The sequence below is a fragment of the Dipodomys ordii genome, unplaced genomic scaffold (assembly GCF_000151885.1).
Source record: "Dipodomys ordii isolate 6190 unplaced genomic scaffold, Dord_2.0 Scaffold45, whole genome shotgun sequence".
NCBI lineage: Eukaryota > Metazoa > Chordata > Mammalia > Rodentia > Heteromyidae > Dipodomys > Dipodomys ordii.
The window spans coordinates 6,018,867-6,040,313 of NW_012267261.1; the positions used below are offsets into that span (position 1 = coordinate 6,018,867).

The window sequence follows — 21,447 nt, forward strand, 5'->3', positions numbered from 1 at the left end:
TGGGGCCTGAACTCGGGGCCTGGGCGCTGTCCCTCAGCTCTTCAGCTCAAGGCTAGTGCTCTACCACTTGAGCCACAGTGCCACTTCCGGCTTTTTTTTTTTGGTTATGTGGTGCTGAGGAATCGAACCCAGGGCCTCAGGCATGCAAGGCAAGCGCTCTACCACTGAGCCACCCTCCCAGCCCTTCTAATGGTATTTTAAGTTTGTAACTTGCATTTTTGTAGTCTTCAAACTATGTTACACCTCAGGACACCTTGTATTGTTAAAAATCCTGCCACTTCATTTTGTAGTTCTGGCTTTTAGTTAAAAGTAAGAACATTTGCCAAAACTAAAGATTTTTAAAACCAAGGAAGGTGGGGGAAGAAAGCTGTCAGTGGGGCCGGACTCTGGTGGCTCACACTTATAATCCTAGCTACTCAGGAGCCTGAGATCTGAGAATCACGGTTCAAAACCAGCCTGGACAGGAAAGAGCAGGAAAGTCCATGAGACTCTTATCTCCAACAAACCACTAGAAAACCGGAAGTGGCACTGTGGCTCAAGTGGTAGCTTGCTCGCCTTGAGCTGAAGAGCACAGGGACAGTGCCCAGGCTCAGAGTTCAAGTCCCACTACCAACCAAAAAAAAGAAGAAAGAAAATTGTCAGTGGGTGGGTACTAGCAGAAGGGGGGCTGGGCTGATAGGAAGGGTAGGAGTTGAATAATGAAGAAATAAATTGCAACTATGAAAAAGGAACAATGAAACTTTTGGGAGGCTTTTTTGAATGGAGAGAAAAGGAGAATAATAGGAGAAGTCAGCTTGTAATGCAGGGTAAACATGGATACAGATGTAATAACAAAATCCCCCCTCTGTATACAAGCCAATAATCTTTATTTTTTAACTTTTAAAAACCCACATTTAAGGACCACACAAGCAAAAGGTGTTTGTTTCACCACTGCTAGCCAGCATTCTGATTATTTTCAGATGTATAGCTTTTACACCAACTAGATAACCCATAATACAGTTCTCTCCTTCATAACAAAAAAATTATTCCCAAATGCATATAAAAATCTTAACATGGGCTGGGAAGGTGGCTCACTGGTAGAATGCTTGCCGTTCATGCATGAGGCCATGGGTTTGATTCTTCAGCACCACATAAGTAGAAAAAGCCATAAGTGGCGCTATGGCTCAAGCAGTAGAGGGCTAACCTTGAGCTAAAGAGCTGAGGGACAGTGCCCAGTCCGAGAGTTCAGGCCCACAACCGACAAAAAAAAAAATCGTAACACTTATATGAAATTAAATAAATCTGACTCTTCCAACTACATTGAAATTGTCACAACTCCTTATGAGAGCAAAACTCAAACTTCAGCTCCTAATAATAAAAATGACATAATATAACTTAATGAATACATGGAAATTTTACAAGGATACCCGCTAAATTTTAACAAAGCTCTACTCAATGCCCATTTTATCACTTCCCATCTTGGACTTTCTCTTATAATACAAGCTTTTGTTTCTCTGTTTAGGCTCAAGGAAGACCATTGTATCCAATATACACCAAACCAAGACTGTATTTACATTTGTAAAGTGAAGTCTTTGTATAATTATACTTTTTTGTATGTAACAAAACAATGTGTTAGCTATAACAAAATAAACTATAATTAGGAAAAATATTATAATTACATGTACTGAGATCAATATGAAGAACAAGTTAGGACTGCATTATATTATCCTTATGTAAATATATATATATATATATATTTCTTTTATTATACATACTTTAGGGGGAAAAAAATCAGTCCTTTCATTCAGAGGCACTCCATGTGATAGACTGTCATCAAGAGACAAAATAGTGGCTTTGTATAACCGTACAGTACTTGGTGAAGATAGGAAACTTGGGGCTGGGAAGGTGGCTCGGTGGTAGAGTGCTTGCCTTGCATGCATGAGGCCCTGAGTTCTATTCCTCAGCACCACATAAGCAAAAAGAAAGAAGCCAGAAGTGGCGCTGTGGCTCAAGTGGTAGAGTGCTAGCCTTGAGCTGAAGAGCTGAGGGACAGCGCCCAGGCCCAGAGTTCAGGCCCCACGACCAAACCCAAAAAAAAGATAGGAAAGTTATCTTTGGACTAAGAAATGATTTCTACATTTTATTTTCCTTTTAAAAAAAAGGAGCAGTTGCATTTTTAAAGTATCTACATTGTGTTCAAAGGCTGTTTCAGTTACTCAAACTACTTAAGTCCCAATTTTTCCCTAAATATTTTTCATGTATGTGGCTTTTTTCAAAACTCCACATTCAAACAAAAATGAAAAGCACAGAAAGTGGAGTTGGAAATGTGGCTTAGTGGTAGAGTGCATGAAGCTCTAAGTTTGATTCCTCTGTACCACATAAACAGAAAAAGCTGCAAGTGGAGCTGTGGCTCAAGTAGTAGAGTACTAGCCTTGAGCAAAAAGTAGCTCAGGGATGTGGCTCAAGTGGTAGAGCGCTAGCCTTGAGCTGAAAGACAGCGCCCCGGCCCAGAGTTCAGACCCCATGACCCGACCCAAAAATAAAAAAAGTAGCTCAGGGAAGTGCCCAATCCCTGAGTTCAAGCCCCGAGGCAAGGAGAGTGGGGTGGGGGAAAGAGCACAGAAAGTCAAACTTAACTTGTCCATATAGCTACTAATACAACATGAAGTATTATGCAAGTTCCTTCACCTGCCTTAGCCTCAACTTCTCTGAGGCAGGTAAAGATTCCAACTAAGAAAAAGTTTTGCCCTATACTGTCGTTGTACACTCTTTCACCCCTAGATGGCAACCCAACACTGGTAAGGAAAAGTGCTGTTTTAGCAAGCATTAGTAGAAGAACATCTACAATTATGTAAAGAAATCGAAAGTGATTAAGATAAGAAATTCGGGGTTGGGAAGGTGGCTCAATGGTAGAGCGCTTGCCTTGCATGCATGAGGCCCTGGGTTCAATTCCCCAGCACCACATAAGCAAAAAGAAAAAAAGCCAGAAGTGGTGCTGTGGCTCAAGTGGTAGAGTGCGCTAGCCTTGAGCTGAAGAGCTGAGGGACAGCGCCCAGGCCCAGAGTTCAGGCCCCACGACTGGACCCAAAAAAAAAAAAAAAAAGATAAGAAATTATATGTAAGATATCTTAGTACCACTGGATATCCTGATGTGACAAAGGAGTTTCTTTTTTAAAAGAGCCACTGAATTCATATCCCTCAACAGAAAACTATGTGAAGCAGTAAATAATAATGGGGAGAAGAAAGGCAGGTATATTATTATTCCCTTTATACAAAAGCCTACTGCCCGGCATGGGGATCCTTCCTTTTAATTCCACTTGGAAGGCTGAGGTGGGACGACCATTTGTGGCCAGGGCTCAGAACCAGCCTCAACAATATATAACAAGACACTGTCTCAAAAAAAAAAAAATCTAGATTACTTCCAAGTATCTGAAGCTACAATTCAAGTATGTTAACAATACTGCAGAGCAAAGAAGGGGCTAACAGTAAAACTCAAAGAAAACATATATCTATTAGAGGGTTATTAAGTGGATTCATGTATAAAATTATTGTAAAACAACATCTGTCCATTAAAAAACAAAAAGGAAAGGAGTGAGGGAAACAAAGGCCTCTTAACACATTAAGTAAGTCTTAGCTGGACACTGTTGTCTCATGCTTGTTATCCAAGCTAGTCAGAAGGCTGAGATTTGAGGATCATGGTTCAAAGATAGCCAGCGCAAGCAATTTCATGAAATTCTTATCTCAAATAAACCAAAAGGCTGGAAGTGGAGCTGTGGCTCAAGCAGTAGAGTGCTGGCCTTAAGCCCAAAAGCTCAGGGACAGCACCCAGGCCCAGAGAGGCTTGAAGCCTCAGGACCTGCTCACATGCATACACATACATGAGCACACATGTACACACATATGTGTGCACTCATACACATACACACAAAGTCTTAAGCCAGGTGCTAGTGACTCATGCTTGTAATTCTAGCTACTCTGAAGGCTGAGATCAGAGGATCATACTTTGAAGCCAGTCTAAGAAGCAAAGTCTGAAAAGAATCTTCTTCAATTAACCAACAAAAGTAGTAGAGCTCCAGCCTAAAACAAAAAAGTCAAATGAGAGACAATGAGTTCAAGCCCCATTACTGGCAACAAAAGAAAAAAAAAGTAGTTCAGTATATTTATGAGAATAATATTTGAACGTTTCCTTTGGGAAGAACGCTTTTTTAAAAACTATCCAGTAGGGCCGGGCGCTGGTGGCTCACTCCTGTAATCCTAGCTACTCAGGAGGCTGAGATCTGAGGATCGCGGTTCAAAGCCAGCCCGGGCAGGAGAGACCGTGAGACTCCTACCGTGAGACTCCTATCTCCAATAAACCACCAGAAAACCGGAAGTGGCACTGTAGCTCAAGTGGTAGAGCACTCGCCTTGAGCTGAAGAGCTGAGGGACAGTGCCCAGACCCAGAGTTCAAGCCCCACGACCAACAAAAAAAAAAAAAAAACTATCCAGTAGGAAGGTGGCTCAGTGGTAGAGTGCTTGCCTTGCATGCATGAGGACCTGGGTTCGATTCCTCAGGGCCACATAAGCAGAAAAAGCTGGAAAGGCGTTATGGCTCAAGTGGTAGAGCACTAGCCTTGAGCTGAAGAGCTGAGGGACAGTGCTCAAGCCCAGAGTTCAGGCCCCATGACCGGACCCAAAAAAAAAAACAAACGAACAAAAGTGATTTGATTTTTCTCTTAAAAAGTACTTTTTAAAAATGAATTTAAGTTAACTGCTCCATATGTAGCTAAAACGTGTTTTTTTTCCTAAGGGAAACACTGACTGGATGTTAAAGATGGCCCACAATTTCCTTTTTACTTTCCACAATTCTGCAAACTGAAGTTAACATGACACTAGCCTAGGTTGTGGTCAAGTAGCCACGACTTCCTCTGATCACTACATACTGTTCCTGTGCGTGCCCATGCATATGCACACCAGCCCTGGGGCTTGAACTCAAGGCCTGGGCACTGCTTCTGAGCTTTTTTGCTCAAGGCTAGCATTCTACCACTTGAGCCATAGCTCCACTTCTGGCTTTTGGGGGATAGTTTATTGGGTACTCTCCCATTTTCCTGCGCAGGCTGACTTCAAACTGGAATCCTCAGATCTCAGCCTCCTGGATAATTAGGATTACAGGCATGAGCCACCAACACTCATATCAGATCATAATTAATAATAGTCTTACCAGGGCTGGGAAGGTGGCTCAGTGGTAGGTAGAGTGCTTGCCTTACATGCATGAGGCCCTGGGTTCGATTCCCCAGTACCACATAAGCAAAAAGAAAAAAGCCGGAAGTGGCGCTGTGGCTCAAGTGGTAGAGCGCTAGCCTTGAGCTGAAGAGCTGAGGGACAGTGCCCAGGCCCAGAGGTCAGGCCCCACGACGGGACCCAAAAAAAAAAAAAAAAAAAAAAGAAAGAAAAAGAAAATAGACTTACCATCCTCCAGGGTTTTTTCTTTGTAACAATCCCACCATGGGCAATTGGTAGTACAACTGGATCACTATTTTAGGTACTCATCTTTCATGGGCTCTAGATCACAGATTCAACTATCAACTATACTTGTTTATATAAACCTAAAATTTTATCTTTCTTCTAAAACACCTATCCAAGGGGCTAGGAATGTGGCTTAGTGGTAGAGTGCTTGTCTGGCATGCATGAAGCCCTGGGTTCAATTCCTCAGTACTACATAAACAGAAAAAGAAGTGGCACTGTGGCACAAGTGGTAGAGTACTAGCCTTGGGCAAAAGAAGCTCAGGGACAGTACCAAGGCCCTGAATTCAAGCCCCAGGAGTGGGGGGAAAAAATATCCAAATGGGCACTAATGTATTGTTTCTATTCTTCTTAAATCTACTTCTTCATGTTCCACATTCACTGGAACTGCCTCAATTTAGGTCCTTTTCCCTAGTCTTTAGAGCCTACACAGGAATCACATATAGCCAATTCTTTGTCTATATCTCATTTAAGGCTATACAGGAATCAGACTAATTTTATTTATTTATTTGTTTTTATGCCAGTTCTGGGAGCTTGAACTCACCCTGGTTGTTGTCCCTGAGCTTTTTCACTCAAGACTAGTGCTCTACCATTTGAACCACAGCTCAATTTCCAGCTTTTTGTTACAGTCTCCTGCACTTTCTTCTGCCTGAGCTGGCTTCAAATTGTTATCCTCAGATCTCAGTTTCCTGAGTTGCTAGGATTACAGCCAGTTCCTGGCTAGGAATCAGTTCTCCACACTTAAAATTTCCCATTGCTACAGCATTTCCAAACCTATAAGACTACCTCCAAAATGTTTCAAAAGACATTATCTGCTAACATACATTAAATACATGCTGTTTTATTTTTTTTGGGGGGGGGTCGGTCGTGGGGCCTGAACTCTGGGCCTGGGCACTGTCCCTCAGCTCTTCAGCTCAAGACTAGTGCTCTACCACTTGAGCCACAGCACCACTTCTGGCTTTTTTCTTTTTGCTTATGTGGTGCTGAAGAATCGAACCCAGGGCCTCATGCACTCTACCACTGAGCCACCTTCCCAGCCCTACATGCTGTTTTAAACCTAAGGCATTCCTCTCTAGCAAATCTTTTAAGTTTCACAATGCACATACCATGTACTTCTCTACCATTATGCTAGAAGAGAAGTCCAACTGGGCCCCAGAGAAAAAGTCAAAACTAATTGCAGACATTTAAGCTCCTGCACAATCTGCCCTGCCAATTTATCAACATTACCTGCCATTTATCAATAGTTCTCATGCACACTTTACAAACCTTACATCTCTTGGGGTTATAGGTATGGCAAATGGTAGAGTGACAGCCATGAGTAAAATCAACAGATACCAACTTCAAGTCCCAGTCTCTCAGATGAAAAATAAGAACAAACTTTACATCTCAACCACATAGAACACAATTGTAGCTCCTCAGGCAGCCCTATAAATTCCTGACTCCACTATTTATAGTATTTTTCTGTCAAAAATGTCCTTCCCTAAGAGCTGTAGAAGTCCCACTGTCTTTCCAGAGCCTGCTCAAGCTACTAAGCTTGTTTGCTTCTGTCTGGCAGAATATTCATCTTACCCTGCCACGCTTTTACATGCATCAGAACCCTTGTCCAAATTCACTAAAACCTTAAGGATGAGAACCATCCTTAAGCACTTAACAGTGTAGCTAAATGATAAGACCTAGGTAAGGAAGGTTGGATCTTTTCTCTTCTTCTAGGCAAAATTTTATAACAAATTAAGTTTTGTTTTGGCATGCTCTCACATCTTGTCCCTCTGTCTCTTTCCCCACCTCTCCTATGAGATTCCTTAGTGACCTCATGAAACCCTATATAAACCCTACCACAACACTGTTTTTTTGTTTTGTTTTTTTAATTAACCACCTCCTTTTCCTCTTATTTTCTCTTAGTTAGAAGTCACTTAGTTGATTTGAAACTATAGGACAGTTTGGGGAGACAGAGGAACAGGAAATGGAAAGAATGGTAGAAGGTGAGTAATATCAGCATTGCCTGTATTTATGTATGAAGGGCATAAGAAATCTCACTTTATGCTGTTAAATAATGTGGGAGAGAGTGTGTGTTTGGTAGGGGGAAAGGGAGAGACAGAGTAATAGAAGATTAGGATTAATCTTTTTTTTTTTGGGGGGGGGGTCCGGTTGTGGGGCCTGAACTCTGGGCCTGGGCGCTGTCCCTCAGCTCTTCAGCTCAAGGCTAGTGCTCTACCACTTGAGCCACAGTGCCACTTCCGGCTTTTTTTTTTTGGTTATGTGGTGCTGAGGAATCGAACCCTCAGCTCTTCAGCTCAAGGCTAGTGCTCTACCACTTGAGCCACAGCGCCACTTCCGGCTTTTTTCTTTTTGCTTATGTGGTGCTAAGGAATGGAACCCAGGGCCTCATGCATGCAAGGCAAGCATGCTCTAACACTAAGCCACCTTCCCAGCCCAGGATTAGGATTATTCTGATTAAAAGATAAGCCAGGCACCAATGGCTTCTCACTTAAGATGTGGAGATCTGAGGTTCAAAATCAAAGCCAGCCTAAGCAGGAAAGTCCCTGAGACTCTTATCTCCAATTAACTACTAAAAATCCAGAAATAGAGCTCAAATGTGGCTCAAGTGCAGAGCAAAAAAGCTAAGGGACAGCACCTAAGCCCTGAGTTTAAGCCCCAGTGATGGCACAAAAAATAAAAATAAAAGGGCTGAGAAGGTGGCTCAGTGGTAGAGCGCTTGCCTTGCATGCATGAGGCCCTGGGTTCGATTCCTCAGCACCATAAGTAAAAAGAAAAAAGCCGGAAGTGGCTCTGTGGCTCTAGTGGTAGAGCGCTAGTCTTGAGCTGAAGAGCTGAGGGACAGCGCCCAGGCCCAGAGTTCAGGCCCCACAACCGGACCCAAAAATAAATAAATAAAATAAATAAATAAAAATAAAAAAATTGAATAATGAAGCCAGATGGAATTAAGAAAGGGGAGAGAGAAAGGAGCATGAAGGATGGGATGAGACTGATTAGGTCACGTAGGCATATATGGAAATGTCACAATAAAAGCTCCCTTCTACAACAATGTATGCCAATAAAAAAATCTTTTAAGGACAGGCGCTGGTGGCTCATGCCTATAATCCTAGCTACTCAGGAGGCTGAGATATGAGGATTGCGGTTCAAAGCCAGCCTGAGCAGGAAAGTCGGTGAGACTCTAATCTCCAATTAACCACCAGAAAACTGGAAGTGGCGCTGTGGCTCAAGTGGTAGAGTGCAGACCTTGAGCTGAAGAACACAGGGCCAACACACAGGCCCAGAGTTCAAGCCCCAGGACTGACCAAAAAATCTTTTAACAGTCATTTTGTTCCAAAATTAATAGACAAATGACTGACAGCTTTTCAAAACTGACAGACTTGAAATAAGTGTAGAAGGATGCCACAGATGATAGTGCATGCCTATAACCCTAACACTTGAGAGGCTCAGGGTAAGAAGATTCTAAGGTTAGGGTTAGGCTATGCTACACAGCAAGACACTGATTCAAAAATAAAATATATGGCTGGGCGCCGGTGGCTCACACCTGTAATCCTAGCTACTCAGGAGGCTGAGATCTGAGAATCATAGTTCAAAGTCAGCCCCAGCAGGAAAGTTCATGAGACTCTTATCTCCAATAAACCACCAGAAAACTGGAAGTGGCACTGTGGCTCAAGTGGCAGAGTGCTAGCCTTGAGCTGAAGAGCTCAGAGACAGACCAGAGTTCAAGCCCCGAGACTGACCAAAAAAGTGTGTGTGTGTGTGTGTGTGTGTGTGTGTGATTTCAAAGGCTCTAGGGTGTGTGTGTGTGTGTGTGTGTAGAATATGAGTTCTACCACTCAGACAGGCTGGTCCTATAAAGGAATCATGAGACTCTTCTGACTACTTCCTAGAAGTGCTTCTCTTCATCCACTCCTGCACAGTAACTTCAGTGGGCACTAGTGACATTGGGACATTAGAAGCTGGTGATAAAGCAATAAACATAGCCCATTCTTAAGTAGTTGTTTAAATAAGAAAATAGTCAACTTTTCATTATTACAAAGCCTCACCAAATGTTCATGAAAACTATTCCCTTATTCTAGCCAAGTATTCCCTTGAAATCAAACCCTAAACTGTTCTATGATTAGATAAAGGCAATTGAGAAACCAAGATGTTGTCAAGTGCTATAATACTTCAAAATAACAGGTTTAATATTCGTACAAGAAACATGATTTCGTAAAAAAGTTATATTAGAATGTTTTGCTGTCACAGAGGTTTAAGGGTAAAATTCATTCAAATATATTCTCAAGTATAAGAACAATCTCATGCCAGTGGCTCACACCTACAATCCTAGCTACTCAGGAGGCTAAGATATAAGGATCAGGATCTCAGTTCAAAGCCAGGCTGGGCAGGAAAGGCTTACCTCCAATTAACTAAAAAGTGGCACTGTGGCTCATCTTGAGCTGAAGAGCTCAGAGACAGTGCCCAGGCTAGCGGAGGGGCATGGCGGGGGGGGGAGAGGGAGGTGTGGGGTATGGAGTGCGGGGCCCAGAGTTTGAGCCTCATGTCCAACAAAAAAAAAAAAGAAAAAAGAAAAAGTTTGATGCTTTTCCTTTCCGGAGCTGGTTTTGAACTGCACCCTCATATCTCAGCCTCCTGAGTAGCTACAATTACAGGTATGACCTAGTGGTACCTAGCTAAACAAACTATTTTTGTCTATTTTACAAATGGGAAAAATAGAGCAAAGGATGCTGTCAAAAAAAATCACCTAAGATATATGTGGAAGCAATTCCATGATATTTTAAAGCAAACTGAAAATAGTTTAGTCTGTCAAGCAATCAAAAGCAACCCTTAAAAATATTTGGTTTACAGCCAAATGCTAGTGGCTCACACTTGAAATCTTCACTACAAAGGAGGCTGAAATCCAAGGATCCAGTTTTAAAGACTGCCAGGGCAACAAAGTCCATGAGAGTCTTATCTCCAACCAACCACCAAAAAGCCAGAAATGGAGATATGGCTCAAGTCACAGAGCATCAGCCATTTCTTTTACTAATAAGAAAAACTTAACAAATGAGTTGATTTATCTAGCTTGGTATTACTAAGAGAATTGTCTTTCACCCTATTTCAACAAGTTTAAAGTATTTTTATTTTAAATTTCTGATAAGATTCTAATAGACATCAATAAATTGCACATGATGGGGCTGGGAAGGTGGCTCCGTGGTAGAATGTTTGCCTTGCATGCATGAGGGCCTGGGTTCAATTCCTCAGAACCTCGTAAGCACAAAAAGCCAGAAGTGGCGCTGTGGCTCAAGTGGTAGAGTGAGCTGAAGAGCTGAGGGACAGCGGCCAGGCACAGAGTTCAAGCCCCACAACTGGCAAATAAATAAATAAATTCCACATGATATAATCAAGAAATTCAACTTCACATAGTTAATTATCTTCTTGAAATTTACTTTCTTAGCTCCTTCCTGAGTGTCACTAAATCATTTGAAAGCAAGACTCAAATTATGAGACAAAACTTTGATTAACAGATCAATCTAATTAAAAGATTAACTGAATAGTAAAGCACCAGTTCTACTGCCCAGGCTGGCAGTCTTAAAGTTTGCTAACTATATGAATTAATGTCTAGCAAAGGTCTCAATATGACCAGAGAGTCTAATATACTAACAGATCTAATATTGGGATAGTTCTCTCTAGAGAACTGTTCTATGCAACCACACCACCATCTTCAACTTTCCTCATACTCAGACATTTGCTTATGTGAGCAGTTTTCTTCTGCATTCCATTTTTCTCCTTCCTTTGTGATTACCACAAAACATCATTTTTAAACTATCACAAGGAATCTTTTCCCCCATTATTATTTATTCATGATAGTATACATTACCTCTTATTTGTTATTGTTGGTTTGTTTGAGACAGGGTCTTACTATGTTGTCCAGATTGGCTTCAGACTTCTAAGCTCAAGACCTACACTTCAGCTTCCTATTTTTTGTTTAGGCTTGTTGTTGCTGGTATTTAGGTTTCAATTCAGGGCCTGTATGCTATCCATTAACTTTTTCTATTCAAGGCTGGTGCTCTGGTACTTGAGTCATACTTCCAATCCCAGCTTTGTGGTGACTAACTAGAGATAAGAGTCTCACACTTTCTGTTCTGCCCAGCTTCCCTTCAAACTTCAATCCTCAAATCTCAGCATCTTGAGTAACTAGGATTATAGACGTGAGTCACCTCTGTGTGGCTCAGCTTTTTAAAGGCAGCTAAGGCTACAGACATGTAGTACCCAGTCACCATGCCTGTTTTTGTTTGTTTGTGTTTTTTAGGCAGTAGTAGTGTTTGAACTAAGGCCTTGTTTTTACTAGGTAGGTGTTGTAACAATTAAGCCTTACCCTCCCCCACCAGCCTTTTTGTTCTCATTATTTTTCAAATAGGGTAACTTTTTTTTTTTTTGCCAGACTAGCCTAAACTGCACTCCTCCCAGCTATGATTTTCATACAGCAGGATGACAGGCACGTACTACCACACCCAGCTACTAGCTGAGACAGAGTCTCAAACATTTTGTCCAAGCTGGCCTCAAACAACAATCTTCTGATCTCTGCCTCTTGAGTAGTTAGGATTACAAGTGTGAACCACATTCCTGGCTACACTGCTCCTTTTAATAATCTTACTAATGAAAATTGTTTTAACTTATAACTTATCCTACCACTAAGTATCATTGCTCCAGAGCATTCTACCTTACAAATAACATTCTCAAGATTAAATTTATATATAGATAAAATCCCAGAATTTGGGATTAAAATGTGCCCACTTTGGGGCTGAGAAGATGGCTCAGCAATAGAGTGCTTGTTTGACATGCATGAGGCCCTAGGTTCAATTTCTCAGCACCACATAAACAGAAAAGGCCAGAAATGGCACTGTGACTCAAGTGGTTAAGCACTAGCTTTTAGCTGAAGAGCTCAGGAGCTGCACCAGGCCCAGAGTTCAAGCCCCACGACTGACTAAATAAATAAAATGTGCCCACTTTAAGAAGTGGAAAGAGGATGGAGAGTGAGAGCAACTAAAATACATTTGTACATGTGTAGAAATGTCATAACAAAACCCTATATAAAATATGCTCCAATTCTTGTTTCTCTATTCTCAAAATATGGACATTAATTCAAGTAAGAATCTAAGAATTATTTCCTTGTTTTTGGCATGGTATCTGAACCAGTTAAGTGGAATTAGAACAGTTTTAATGACTACAAATTTATTCTCTATCATGCACACTCTCTCTGTCTCTGTCTGTCTGTCTGTCTCTCTCTCTATATATATATATACATATATATGCTACAGCTAGTTAGCTTCAATTCATATTAACTTCCAAAATTAAAAGCTAAATCCTCTCAGCCACCTCTTAGAAACAGATTTAACCAGAATGATGTGGTATACAATAGACCTCAACAGGAACAATAATTCCCAAACCCCCAGTGCATACCTGAAAACTATGGGTAGTACCAAACTATATATATTTTTTCATATATATGTGTATATATATATACATATATATACTTACAATTTAGTTCAACTTCTACATTTAAAACATAAGCAATTAATAATAATATAGAACAATTATAATAATATACTGTTATGATGAGCCAGGCACCAACAAGTCTCACTGTAATTCTAGTTATACAAGGAGATGAGATCTGAGGATTACAGTTTGACACCAGCCAGAGTTAAAGTCCTTGAGTCTATCCCCAATTAACCAGCAAAAAACCTGAACTGGAGGTATAGCTCAGTTGGTAGAACAACAGTTATGAGCAGAATTAAAAGCCTAGAGAAAGTACAAAAGGCCCTGAGTTCAAACCCTAGTACTGGCAAAAGAAAAAAAATATACTGTAATAAAAAAAAAAAACTATGTGAGTTTTCACTCAAAATATCGTACATTTCACCTTTTTCATTTTAAGAAAGTAAATTGGATGGGTTAAGGGTCAAGTTGCGTCACTTCCGGAAAGGGGACGAAGGGGTACTTTCACCTCGGCGGGCTGCCTGGAAAAGCCTAGAAAGAGCTCCCTTTCCTTCCGTCCTTCGGTGCTCGCCATCGGCGTGAGAGCAGAGTCCGAGTGGCGACCTCGAAGAGTCATGGCCAGACAAGCATTTAGGCAGTTCATTCCTCTGTTTGACCGAGTGTTGGTCGAAAGGAGTGCAGCTGAAACTGTAACCAAAGGAGGCATTATGCTTCCAGAAAAGTCTCAAGGAAAAGTATTGCAAGCCACAGTAGTGGCTGTGGGATCAGGCTCTAAAGGAAAGGGTGGAGGGATTCAGCCAGTGAGTGTGAAAGTGGGTAATAAAGTTCTTCTCCCAGAATATGGAGGCACCAAAGTAGTTCTAGATGACAAGGATTATTTCTTATTTAGGGACATTCTTGGGAAGTATGTAGAGTGAATACATCACTAAAATGGCATCCTGTGAAGCTGCCCATTCCATGGAAGTTCTGAGATCTTTCATCATGTAAATAATTTCCATATCTCCCTTTTATAATAAACTGATGGTAACTAAAACAAAAACTAAAAAAAAAAAGAAAGAAAGAAAGAAGTAAATTGGGCACAGGTGGCTCATGCCTGCAATCCTAGCTACTCAGGAGGCTGAGGTCTGAGAATCGCCATCCTAAGCCAGCCCAGGCAGAAAAGCCTCTTAACTCGAACAGACTACTCAAAAAAAGCTGTAAGTGGTGTTGTGGTTCATATGGTAGAGCCCTACCCTTGAGCACAAAGGAGCTCAGAGACAGCACCCAGGCCCCAAGTTCAAGCCTTAGGAAGGGAAAAAATAAAAAGCACTTTTTACTAGACTACAGAGGCTCAAGCTTATAATCCTAGCTACTCAGGAGCCTGAAATCTAAAGATTGTGATTCAAAGCCAGTTCCAGCAGGAAAGCTGGTAAGATTCTCATCTCCAATTATCCCTCCCCTACCCCCAATAAAAGCTAGAAGTGGAGCTCTGGCTCAAGTGGTAGAACATTAGCCTTGAACAAAATGCATGGGGACAGTGCCAGTCCTGAGTTCAAGCCCCAGGGCAGGCACGCGCCATGGGTAGCCAGGCACCAGTGGCTCACACACACACACAAGCACGCACGCACGCACGCACGCACACACACACACACACGCACACACACACAAAGCATTTTTTTGTTTTTCTTCGGCACATTCATATTGTTGACATCATTAGTCATGTGCTCTAGGATCCTGAGTAAAGGATCCTAAGTAAAAGGACTACTGAACACAAGCATTGAAATACCATGACAGCTGATTTGCTGAGACGGCTACTAAGTGACTAATAGGCAGGTGATACACACAATGTGAATGTTGGACACAAGATGATCCATGAAGTAAATCTTTCAACTGCTTAGTTCTGGGAACTAATATTTGTAAACCGTAACTGACTAACTAAAGGTCAAATAAAATAAAGAAAGCAAAACCACGAGTAAAGAGGCACTATTATATTCAGAAAACATCCCATTACTAGACTCCTTGGAACACTACATCAGGGTAGGTCAACTTAACACATTAGAACTTCTGGCATACTACTCTAAATTATTCTAAGTTCCATTTACACACAATGTCTCACATTTAGTTCTTATATAGTTCAAATCACCATGTATAGTAGCAATTCATTTTTTAGATATAATGTTACCAAGATCATTTTGAAATTCTATTTTGTCTTCCAACGTTTTAGAGATTACAACCACTTTGTAATTCACCATTACTCAGAGTACTAAAAAAAAAAAAAAATAATGACCAAGACAAAATTCCATGGGTAGCCAGGCACCAGTGGCTCACACCTGTAATCCTAACTACCTAGCTTACTCAGGAGGCTGAGATCTGAGGACTGCAGCTCAAAGCCAGGCCAGGAAGGAAAGTCCAAGAGACTCCTATCTCCAATTAACCACCAGAAAACTGGAAGTGGTGCTGTGGCTCCAAGGAGTAGAGCACTAACCTTGAGCAAAATGAACTCAGGGATCAGCACCAAGGCCCCAATTTCAAGCCCCAAGACTGACAAAAAAAGAAAAAATTCCACAAGGTGTCCTCATCACTGATCATGCTCAATGACCTAGTCATGTCTATTGTAATATGACCCAGAACATATTCTTCTAAGATTATTGTTTTTTTAGGACATGGTTGATGGGGTTCATTCTATATGTGTGTAGAAATGTTACACTAAAATCTCTCTTGTACAATTAATGTATGATAATAAAAAAAAATCTTTTTAAAAAATCTTAAGGGCTGGGCTGGGAAGGTGGCTCAGTGGTAGACGCTTGCTTTGCAGGCATGAGGCCCTGGGTTCGATTCCTCAGCACCCCATAAGCAGAAAGAAAAAAGCTGGAAGTGGCACTGTGGCTCAAGTGGTAGAGCGCTAGCCTTGAGCTGAAGAGCTGAGGGACAGCGCTCAGGCCCAGAGTTCAGGCCCCAGGACCGGACCCAAAAAAAAAAAAAAATCTTAAGGGCTGGGCTGGGAAGATGGCTCAGTGGTAGAGTGTTTGTTGCCTTGCATGCATGAGGCCCTGGGTTCAATTCCTCAGCACCACATAAGCAGAAAAAGCCGGAAGTGGCACTGTGGCTCAAGTGGTAGACTGCTAGCCTTGAACTGAAGAGCTGAGGGTCAGCGCCCAGACCCAAAGTTCAGGCCCATGACCAACCCAAAAAAAAAAATCTTAAGGGCAGGGAATATGACTTAGTGCTACAGTGCTTGCCTAACATGCATGAAACCCTGGGTTCAATTCCTTGGTACCACATAAACAAAAAAATGACTGAAATTAATAAAAGAAAAGGAAAAAAACATTAAAAATTTTTTTAATCTTAAAAAAAAAGAATCCAAAGCCAGGCACCTGTGGCTCACACCTGTAATCCTAGCTACTCAGGAGGCTGAGATCTGAGGATCATGGTTCAAAGCCAGCCAGGGCAAGGAAAGTCCATGATATGCTTATCTCCAATTAACCACCAGAAAACTGGAATTAGCACTGTGGCTCAAGTGGTAGAGCACTAGCTTTGAGCTGAAGTGTGTAGGGACAGCGCCCAGGCCCAAAGTTCAAGCCCAACAACCAACCAAAAAGATAAATTAACTTTAAAAAAAAATAAAAAAACCCAAGCTCTATATTACTATGTACAACATAGAAGTTTCTATTTAAAGGTTTATGAAGTTATTTGCATTTAACTAGTAGCTTACCATTGCTAGTCTTCATTTCCTTATCTAGAAAATGGAGCTTAAGATAGCCTACTATACAGTAAACTCACTCAAATAATTAGTAACATGAGTCAAAGCTAGTTAAGAAAATAAGAAATCAGGGCTGGGAAGGTGGCTCAGTGGTAGAGAGCTTGCCTTGCATGCATGAGGCCCTGGGTTTGATTACTCAGCACCACATAAGCAGAAAAAGCCAGAAGTGGTGCTATGGCTTGATTGGTAGAGCACTAGCCTTGAGCTGAAGAGCTGAGGGACAATGCCCAGGCCCAGAGTTCAGGCTGCATGACCGGCCAAAAATAATAATAATAAAAATAAAAACCAATAAAATAAGAAATCAAGTTCAGGTCTAATTCCCAAGTCCATGCTCTTTCTACTACAGTCTGCTTTTACTGTCAATATATTCATTAGAATCAGTACCAGAAACATGAAAGATAGAAAATTGATATTACCTAATATAACTGCTAACAGCTAACTAAAAATCCAGGTCAAGTACTTTAGCTTTAATATCTAATAAACTAAAACAAGTACAGGGCTGGGAATGTGGCCTAAGTGGTAGAGAGCTTGCTTTGCATGCATGAAGCCCTGGGTTCCATTTCTCAGTACCAACCACATAAACAGAAAAAGCCAGAAGTGAAGCTGTGGCTCAAGTGGTAGAATGCTAGTCTTGAGCAAAAGAAGCTCAAGGATAGCTCCCAGGCTGAGTTCAAGCCCCAGGACTGATTTAAAAAAAACAAACAAGTACAATAAACCTTCTTAACTCACAAGCTTATTACACACAGTTGTGACTAAGAGAGATGAAAACATTGTAATAGGCAATGGGGGCTCATGCGTTTCTGTACATTTTCAGTAAGCCCTCAATATCTTTTTTTTTTTTTTTGGTCAGGCTTGAAGTCAACCTGAGCACTGTCCTTAAGCTCTTCAGCTCAAGACTAGTGCTCTAGCACTTTGAGCCACAGTACCACTTCCGGTCTCTGATGGTTAATTGGAGATGAAAGTATCACAAACTTTCCTGCCTGAGCTGGCTTTGAACCATGAGTCTGACATTTCAGCCTCCTGAGTAGCTAGAATTACATACGTGAGCCACCAGCACCGGGCTTCAATATCTTGGGGGGGGGGGGGAGGGGGTACTGATCATGGGGCTTGAACTCTGGGGCCTGGGTGCTGTCCCTTAGCTCTTCAGCTCAAGGCTAGCACTCTACCATTTGAGCCACAGCACCACTTCTGGCTTTTTCTGCTTATGTGGTGCTGAGGAATTGAACCCAGGGCCTCATGTATGCGAGACAAGCACTCTATCACTGAGCCACCTTCCCAGCCCCATCAATATCTTTTCTGAGTGTGTGTGTGAGAGAGAGAGAGAGAGAGAGAGAGTGTGTGTGTGTGTATGTGTGTGTGTACTGGTCCTAGGACTTGAAATGAACAGGAGGCTGAGATCTGAGTACCACAGGTCAAACCCATCCTGGGCAGGAAAGTCCATGAGACTCTTACCGCCAATTAACCACTAAAAAGCCAGAAGCAGAGCTATGGCTCAGTGGAGGAACACTAGCCTTGTGGACAAAGAGCACAGGGCCTGGCACACGTGGCTCACGCCTATAAGCCTAGCAACTCAGGAGGGTGAGATCTGGGGATCTAGGTTTGAAGCCAGCCAAGAGCTAGCTTCAAAAACTACTCAGAAGGGCTGGGAAGGTGGCTCAGTGGTAGAGTGCTTGCCTTGCATGCATGAGGCCCTGGGTTCGATTCCTCAGCACCACATAAGCAGAAAAAGCCAGAAGTGGTGCTGTGGCTCAAGTGGTAGAGCGCTAGCCTTGAGCAGAAGAGCTGAGGGACAGTGCCCAGGCCCAGAGTTCAGGCCCCACAGCTGACCATAAAAAAAAAAAAAAAAAACTACTCAGAAAAAGCTGGAAGTGGAGCTGTGATTCAAGGGGTAGAGCACTAGCCTTGAGTACAGACAAGCTCAGGGACACCACCCAGGCCCTAAACTTCAAGCCCCAAGAGCAGTACATGCACAAAAAAGATTCAAAATTCAAATTTGCTTCTTGAAATCTTTTTTTTTTTTTTTTTGTCAGTTATGGGGCTTGAACTCAGGAGCCAGGCACATTGTTCCTGAGCGCTTTTGCTCAAGGCCAGCACTCTACCACTTTGAGCCACAGTACCACTTCCAGTTTTTGAGTGGTTACTTAAAGAGTCTCGCAGGAACTTTTCCACCCAAGCTGGCTTTAACCTGTGACCCTCAGATCTCAGCCTCCTGAGTAGCCAGGATTACATACAGACATGAGCCACCAAAGCCTGGCTGTTTTTGAAATTTTAAAAACAAATACAATGGGTCTCATCAGAGGCCAGGTATGATGGGGCATACCTGTAATCCCAGCCACTTGGGAAGTGGAGAAATTGAGGTACAGTTAGAGGCCAGTCCAGGCAAAAAGCCAGTAAGACCTCATAACCAATAACCCAGTTGTAGTGACATCAGTAATCCCAGCTAAGCAGGATGCAATAGGTAGGATTGTGGTCTAAAGCTAACTCAAGGCGAAAACACAAGACACTATCTAAAAAAAAAAAAAAACACAAAACAGCTAAAGCAGGGCTAGGAATGTGGCTTAATGATACCGTGCTTGCCTAGCAAGCATGAAGCCCTGGGTTCATTCCTCAGTACCACATACACAGAAAAAGCTGGAAATGGTGCTGTGGTTCAAGTGGTAGAGTGCTAGCCTTGAGCAAATGAAGCTCAGGGACAGTGCCCAGGCCCTGAGTTCAAGCCCCAGGACTGGCAAAAAAATAAAAATAAAATAAATAAAAACTAACGCAATTTTTTAAAAGGGCTGAGAGCATAGCTCATGTGGTAGAAGGCTCATCTACCAAGTTCCAAGCCCTGACTTGAAACCTCAGCATAACCCAAAAGAGACCATATGGAAATTTCAGCAGGCTGAAATCTGATCCAGGCAGGGACCAAAAAAATCTTGAGATTCTTTATCTCCCAAAAACCATAAATAAAGTGTCTTATGTGGTAGAGCACTAGCCTGAGCACAAAAACTCAGGGACACTGAGTAGGCCCTGAGTGAAAGCCCTAGGATCGGCACCAAATACATACATACACACACAATATTAGGAAGTTAGTTCCCTACTTATGTAGAAATTTATATTATTTTATATTATTTCCTTTTGTGTTTTTTCTTTTATCAGTTGTGGAGTTTAAACTCAGGGCTTGGGCACTTTTATACCACAACTCTACTTCTAATTTTATGGTGTTTAATTGGAGGTAAGAGTCTCATGGCCTTTCCTGCATGGGATGGTTTTGAAATGGGATCCTCAGATCTCAGCCTCCTGAGTAGCTAGTATTACAGGCATGAGCCACCAGTGCCCACAGAAATTTATATTATTTCAAGTCAGTTGTAAATTAAAATTTATATACTACAAGGCTCCTAAAATAAAGTTTACCTGGTGGGCCTGGGCAAAGAAATTGGTCCTCCTACAACCAAACAGATGTAAGCTTCAATTTTTTCAAAATAAACTGCTACTTCAGTTTCGGTTGATTATATCTGTTTACAACTGTTTAACTGATCACTTTTCCTGCCCAATCCCAAAAACAAAAATATGGCTGTCCCGCCAATATTACAATTTTTCAGTGTGGGACTGAGAAAGATGAGAGGAAGGAATGACAGAAGAGGTGACATTGACCAACATAATGTACTCATAATTGATATGGTGAAACCCTGCCAAACAACTAAAGATAATTTAAAATAAATTTTTTCACTAAACTATTTCAATTGCAGCCTAATCTAATAATGAAAAGAAAAAAGTAGCAGCAAAAGTTATTTTCGACAGCAATCATTAATAAGTCTATACTTTTAAACAACTTCCAGGAATTGATGTGCCTTTAAAAAGGGTTGTTAAACCAAGATGTGATGCCCACACACATCTATTTTGGCAAGTGAAGCCTACTGAGCAAAGCAGCAATCCTCTAGAGAAAAGAATGCCACAAATATTCCAGTAAAACAAAAGTTAATGTATGTGCCTTGGTGACAAGGCTTAAGTTCTTAATAACCAAAGGTAGACCACTTTTAAATTACATGTTCCCTTCAAAAGCAGCCCATCAGAACAGCTTCATTTCAGTCAAACTCCTGCAGGCAATGTTCATCATTAAAGTTTCTTAGAACAAAGAAAATCTAAGAAACATAGATCTATAATATAGTCATTATGTACTCAAGTATGTTTTACTCTTTTAGTTGAGAACTGTATATAGATTTCGAGGTTTTACGACTCCATAATATCCACTCATTTTGCATTAATACAACCACTAAATATAGCTCTTAAAACACCGACGATTGTAAGAAGTTAATTATGTAAGTGATTCATACCTCCTATGTCCAGACACCAAGATCCTAGGGGGTTTCAGTCAGGTCTATGGGAAGAGGAAACAATAAACACTTGTCACAAAAGCTTTCCAAGTTGGGAAGCCCCGGGGAAGTTACTGTCAACCCCAGCCCCATTCCCTGCCTCTCAACTCCAAAAACACTGAAGGCCATAGTGACACCAGAATCGGACTTCGTTTATAAAGAATGAGGGGCAAAAGAGGCCAGAGTGGAAAGTATTAAAGGAAAATGCTCTGGTCCTGGGCCTCAGGCCGAGTGTGAGGCCTTAGGCAAGTCAACAGTCACTTTTCCCTCTTCTGGGCCTCAGTTACCTGGAAAAGGCGGTGATCGGCACTAGGCTGAGGACGGAACTCGGATTCCGACAGTCAGCACCAACGCAAATCCATCAGGGGCCCCAGTCAGCACCCCACTTTTGACCAAAGGACCACG

General features: G+C 41.8%; 1 protein-coding gene and 1 pseudogene across 4 annotated transcripts in view; one reads left to right on the plus strand and one right to left on the minus strand.

The window, feature by feature from the left end:
• The window catches only part of Atp13a3 (ATPase type 13A3), a 100,060-nt gene extending 79,010 nt beyond the window's left edge, over nt 1-21,050 (minus strand). For 2 of the 4 annotated variants that reach the window (XM_013019428.1, XM_013019431.1), the window contains exon 1: nt 21,004-21,050. The gene's annotated coding sequence lies outside the window, so the exon portion shown is untranslated. The remainder of the gene's footprint in view (nt 1-21,003) is intronic. The other 2 variants (XM_013019430.1, XM_013019429.1) reach the window with 1 other exon arrangement.
• Nucleotides 13,560-13,975, plus strand: LOC105987979 (annotated as a pseudogene).
• Nucleotides 21,051-21,447: the final 397 nt, after the last annotated feature.